Source organism: Homalodisca vitripennis, chromosome X, assembly GCF_021130785.1.
Source record: "Homalodisca vitripennis isolate AUS2020 chromosome X, UT_GWSS_2.1, whole genome shotgun sequence".
Lineage (NCBI taxonomy): Eukaryota > Metazoa > Arthropoda > Insecta > Hemiptera > Cicadellidae > Homalodisca > Homalodisca vitripennis.
In genome coordinates this window covers 15,537,182-15,543,181 of record NC_060215.1, presented here as the reverse complement: position 1 = coordinate 15,543,181, position 6,000 = coordinate 15,537,182, and the positions used below count along the sequence as shown (strand labels likewise).

Below are 6,000 nucleotides of genomic sequence, written 5' to 3'. Positions count from 1 at the left end.
CTCCTTGCTGGGAGTCCCGATTGTTAGGAGATGGGTTTCTTTTAACCACATTCACGACATCATAAGAAATAAAGACTGCAACAACTCTGTAAGTTTACTTTTAAGACCATCGACTTTTTTTTAAAGAGACAGTTCGTTTTATCTTGCTTACCGTTGTTAGGTAGGCGTATTTTGCTTTTTAACAATGCAGGGGTCGTTGTTCTAGTATTTAATATTAACATAATTTTTGGCCCACTGTATTTCCACTATCGTCGCTTCATTATTTTCTGAAATAAGTGCAAAGTATGGTTTCATGCTAATGTATATTTTATTTTAGTATGTATATTTTATAGTAGCAAGGTGTTTTTGATGTTGGTAATTTGCGAGTAGCTTTGTGGGTAATTTTTGTAACATATATTGGCCAACTTGGTCTAAAAAGCGTTAGTCAAATGGATAGTGAAGTATGAACTGTGATTATCCAAATAAATTTGTGATGTATTAGTATTGCAGAGGTTTGTGGTTTTCAAATTAAAGTTATTAGAATTTAAGAGATGAAAATAAATATGGATATAATGGACATCGTGTGAATTGGATTGGAATTTGGATTATCAATTTCTATTTTCAAGGCGTTTTGCCTAATTTACTACAGAGAAATGTGAGAATTGGGCAGCCTATTATTTACGATTTTTGGTCAGTATAGATTACTTATAATAACATTTGTTATTATTATGATTTTACGATCATTATGTTAATTTTTGATTACGTGCCGATTGAATTCATAATTAATTAAATAGTTTTATTTTTTTCTTGATGTAAGTTGCAGACTTTTTGGTTGGAAGATATGCTAATTATATTTTCTTAATTAGTAAAGATGGGATAGGCTACCTGTAGTAAAGTTAAAATTATCATTGGTTTAGGTTATACCTATTGCATTGTTTAGTGGTCCTGGAGTTGAATGTGAAAGTGGTCAAATATAAATGTTGCATTATAAACCCTTTCAAACGCATTTTGTTTTATCAGGTATGGGATAATGTTTATTAAGCCACATTATCTAAAATTATCAAAAACCCCTTTAACAAGTTCTTAAAATAGTATATTTCATTTCCAGATAGTATGTTTAGGCAGTTGCAAAACATAAATTTCTCAAAAATTATTGGTGTTTTAATTTTAGGTTATATTTTTATTACTCCATTGATCTAAAGGACCGTGAGGGATCGAGGTTTCTGGATGGGGAAGGAAAACAAACTAAGGAGGGGTAGCTTTAAGGAGAGAGGATATCAAGGTTCTCAACATTCATGTGAAACTTTAAACATGAGAATAGGTCTAGTTACCAACTGAAGTTGAAGGTAATTTTAGAGTTTTTCATCATTTTGGTCACAGATTCTACTATTATCATTCTACCTCCCTGGTGAAAATTATTCATTGTTTTTCCATTGTTATTTGGATTCTGTTGGATTTTGCACATCTATGACACATTACTTATCCTGATTGATTAGATTTGGTTGCATAGTAATATTACAGCTAAGTAGTCATTACATAGTGGTGTTTTTCTGTATATTCAATGTAAAAGTTAGTGCCGTGATTGCACCTTAAAGTATATTACGTATTATTCTGTCAGAATGGACAGAAAAGATGCTATGTTGTTATGTTTTACTTTGTAATGTGAACAAAAATTCTTTGTGTGCTTCTATGGTAGCGCTTAGTGACAATTTTGCCAATTGCTCTGCTACATACAATAATATGGATAGGTGAGTTTTTAATATTTTTAGTTTTCAACCACTAGTGATTAACCTCTTGGAATTGTATAGATATTAATCAGTACTATCTTGAGGGATGTTTTTCGTTCATTGCTATTAGTGCGGGGGCAGCACTGTATTGCTGTATGCCGCGCTGATGGCCGAATGCATTACTGTCAGTCCGTTCAACTACTAGTCCTTTTTACGAGATTTTTCGAATGTTGACCTTTCTGAAATTTGTTTTTATTGTTTTTGTAAATTTACTTTTTAACCATTTTCTTCTTGAAAAATCATCAAATTATGTAAAGTGGCCAAAGTATACCAAAATATGTACCGAAACAACTCCCAAAAATCTGGATGATTTACTATAATTTAGTTGCTAAAACTTCCCGTACTATTTTGATCGTTTTGTAGACCTTAGTTGGCATGTCTTAACCGGTAGTGGCGAGTGACTTATGAGTAGTCTTATTAATATTTACCCTGTAAAATGATAGCATTTTGTAAAAGTAAATACGAGGCAGTGTTAAAATTTCATGTCCTTGAAGATTTGTTTGCATGATTCATTGTAATGCAACTGAAACACAACTCAAATTAATTCTGTTTTGAGTTCTTTGTGTTAGACTACAGAGTTGCCCTACTAAAACATCACTCTACATTTCACATGGGAGTATATACGTATGCGAAATATACAGCCTTTAGCGTATTAGAGTTAACAACTGGTTTTAAGACTCTTAAGAGCGGAGCTTAGTTTACCTGCCTAAAAAGTAATATGAGACTTCCAGTCAATATAGCTGTAGCCTATACTACAACACCCAAAATCCTTGCAGAAGACACCACTTCTATATCTTTGCATTTAACATTTTCCTCAGAATTTGATCGTGTAGAAAAATTAATAATTTGACTGTTTGCCTGGCTTAATTTGAGCCCATTATAAAAACCAAAAGTATGATCTATAAGTATAAATATAAAATTTAATTAGTTAGACGAGGCCAGGATGATGCTGTACATGACATTTTGTAAGCAAAGCTCTCAACAAGATCAGCCAATGTCATATTGTGGCCAAACTAGAAGCTCAGTTGACAATAGACAACAATCTTTATTCATGTTTGCACATTCTGTACATTGAATAGTGTCAATTGAATTAAATAGATAATTAACTAGGCCTATTAACATTGTAATACTCTATAAGAAATAAATGAGGTAAAATACTAAAATATTACTGACAGCAAAGTTCCTGTAAGGGATACAAAACCATACAAACAATATAGTCCTTCGAAACCTTTCTAAATCTATTTTTATCTTATATATCAGTAATGCTTAGGAATGTGTTAAAATTTACTCCTGAGTACGCTGTCTTTTTCTTTATAAAATCCAGTTTGTGTTGAGGCAGTACTGTATAATTTTTATTCCTTGTATTGTATGGATGTGGCTTATCATATGATTTGAAACAATTGTGTTGTTGTTTAACATACAGAATATATAGGCCATAAATTGTTAAAATTTTGGAGGTTTTAAAAATGCTGTTTTTCAGAGTCGTCCTGTTTTAAATTTAATATTATTCTTATGACTTTTTTGCAAAAGGAGAATCTTATTAATATTTTGAGAAGAAGCTCATTAGACATATACCATAAGATATATGAGATTGAACATAGGCATGATAATAGTTATCGGAACAGGTATGTCACAAAAATATGACATGTGCCTTTGAGCATACAGCCCAGAATTAATGTTATATATATTTTGGTTGATATATTTATCCGGTTAACATCAAGGTTTAAACCCAAATATTTGATATTCTCTAGTTGCTCAATACTATTGTTATCTCATAAAATTTGAGGTTGAAGTTTATTTCTATTTTGTTTTTCTATGTTCAATATTAAATCATTGTCCAAAACTACTGTTGGATACTTGACAATTGCGTATAAGCAGCTACTTCAAGTTCATGTTGAGTCTTTGCTGATACTATTAGGTTGTATCGAAAGGTTATGGTGTATTGGAACTAATAGAAAATAGATAATAGGCAAAGTTCTTTATTGTAAATTTAAAATAAAGAAAAAAGTAAAATAATTAAAAACTCAGTTTAAGGCTGTTTTTGTGTGATTTACAGACTTTTATTATAAAATGTGTAAAAACATCTTTGTTTACCGTAAACCTACATATATTTGATATAATTTTTACAATGACCTAGAAAATGCTATGATTTTATATAAATCCTTCCTGTAAATATTTCAAATTTTCCTTCTAATTTGTGAAATATCGTTCTAGATAGATTATGTGAATAAATAAAAAAATTCCAAGATAACCAAAACGTTCTAAATTGGTTCTAGTTTTAGAATATATGTATAGTGTTATGTGAATATTTAAAACATTTGTGACATATTGTAGATAAACTGGAAATAATACTTGAAAATCATATTTTGTCACCGTGGTAACATAAACTTAGCATAAAACCATCAGTGACATCACAACACACTCGGGACCATTTAATATAACTGCACAAATACAAGTATCAAACGATAAATCAATAAACACGATATACTTAACCTTAAAACCGTTATTATAACAAGTCCAAGTGCTGGCGACAAAACTAACATTAGTTACACTGCACACATGAATGTACTGTCATCACTAGCTTTAATTAACATAAAGGAAGAAATAAATACATCTATCACGTTATTCAACTGTTCATCACGTTTTCCAATGTTATATAAAATGTGGTTTTCGACTATATGAGCACTGATGCTAATCAATGGAATAGATTGAGACGCTGGTTGAGATATGCCATAAATAAGAGGAAGGTCGTCGAATACCGGTTATAGGGTAAATGTCTTGTAATAGTTTGTTTATTAACCTTTCCAGCGTTATTGACACGGATCCGCGGAGGGCCACTACAAGCTCAAAACGTTATTGCCGTGGATTCGCGTTTTTGCATTCTTTATTTTCTTACTGCTATGTTAGTTGAATATTTTGCTGCTAGATGGTTCTAGTAGTCATGCGACATACAGACGGGTTGCCCTGCCTCGAATTCTGTTACAATGGGAGTAGCAGTTGCTTCTAATTGGCCAAACACTGTCTAGCGGGCGTGGCCCCACGCCTTTCACAAAGTCATTGACGGGAGCTCCCGTCAAGGCATCTAGTCAGTTAGTGAGAAGCGTCCGGTACACGCATATGTATGTCGGTTATCGCTAATTTTCTGTTGTGTTATATTCTTTTCTTAAAGTAAATTATTCATATTATATACAGCAGTTTCCAGTATTTATTTAGTGTTTTTTTACCATTATTCGTGTGTGAATGGCGAATCCAGACGATTCGGAATTTGAAGATTTGGTAATTCTGAGCAATTACTTGGTCAACCCCAAACTTTTTAATATTTTACTGCGGTCATAAGGATGTTATCAGAAAGCAAGAAACATAATTCAAGCCCCGCAAGGCCGTCCTACAGGTTGCCGAGCGATAAGAAGGTTCAAAGTCCACGCGATAACAGTGGCTTGCGGTAGACGCGCGGAATGTCAGTTGTGACAGCCCGCCACCAAATAAACACTGTTTGTCTATTTTTGTATTTTTCTAATTTTATTGGTTTGTAATATAGTATATGTTTATCTATAAAAACTGTGTTTCATTCCCCTACTTACTGAATAAATGATAAAAATATTAGTGACAACTACACTGCTACTCTACGATATTCTCAAAAGTTAAAAATTAGCCTAGGAAATCCAAAAAGGGCTAAAAAAAATTTTATTTACCGTTAAATAACTCTATTTTGACATACAGAAACGAAAATAAATTTAACTTTACACATTGTAAATTTAAAAAATTGTAACTTTGTCAAAGATCAGGTCCAATTTTTCATGACGCTTAAAGGGTTAATGGTTTTCACTCAAACTAACCATCTTCAGGCTTCACATAAAAGCGTTCAGTTTTCAAGTCCGTTGCGGATCCAAAAATATGTTATGATGAAAAATATGTTACACCTCTATTTTTAGATTATAGCAAGGCTTTTGACTGCTTGGGGCACAGTCTGATCTCAAAAAAACTATTAACCCTGGGAATTAGAGACATTTCAAACAAATGGTTTGTAAGCTATCTAAATGGAAGATCTCAAGTTGTAGAGTTACAATCTATCACATCCGGTGTCGCACAGTCAGATCTAATCTGCAACCAATTACCAGAGGAGTTCCTCAGGGATCTGTGCTAGGCCCTATATTGTTCATCCTGTTTACTAACGACTTTCCGTCATTTCTCCAAAACAACAGCACTCACTGTCTAATGTATGCGGATGACACAA

General features: G+C 32.5%; 1 protein-coding gene across 3 annotated transcripts in view; it reads left to right on the top strand.

Annotated features, from left to right (window-relative positions):
* The first annotated feature begins 431 nt into the window (after positions 1-431).
* LOC124368725 (chromosome-associated kinesin KIF4A-like) overlaps positions 432-6,000 on the top strand; it is a 45,439-nt gene continuing 39,870 nt past the window's right edge. For 2 of the 3 annotated variants that reach the window (XM_046826042.1, XM_046826040.1), the window contains exon 1: positions 432-669. The gene's annotated coding sequence lies outside the window, so the exon portion shown is untranslated. The remainder of the gene's footprint in view (positions 670-6,000) is intronic. The other variant, XM_046826041.1, reaches the window with a different exon arrangement.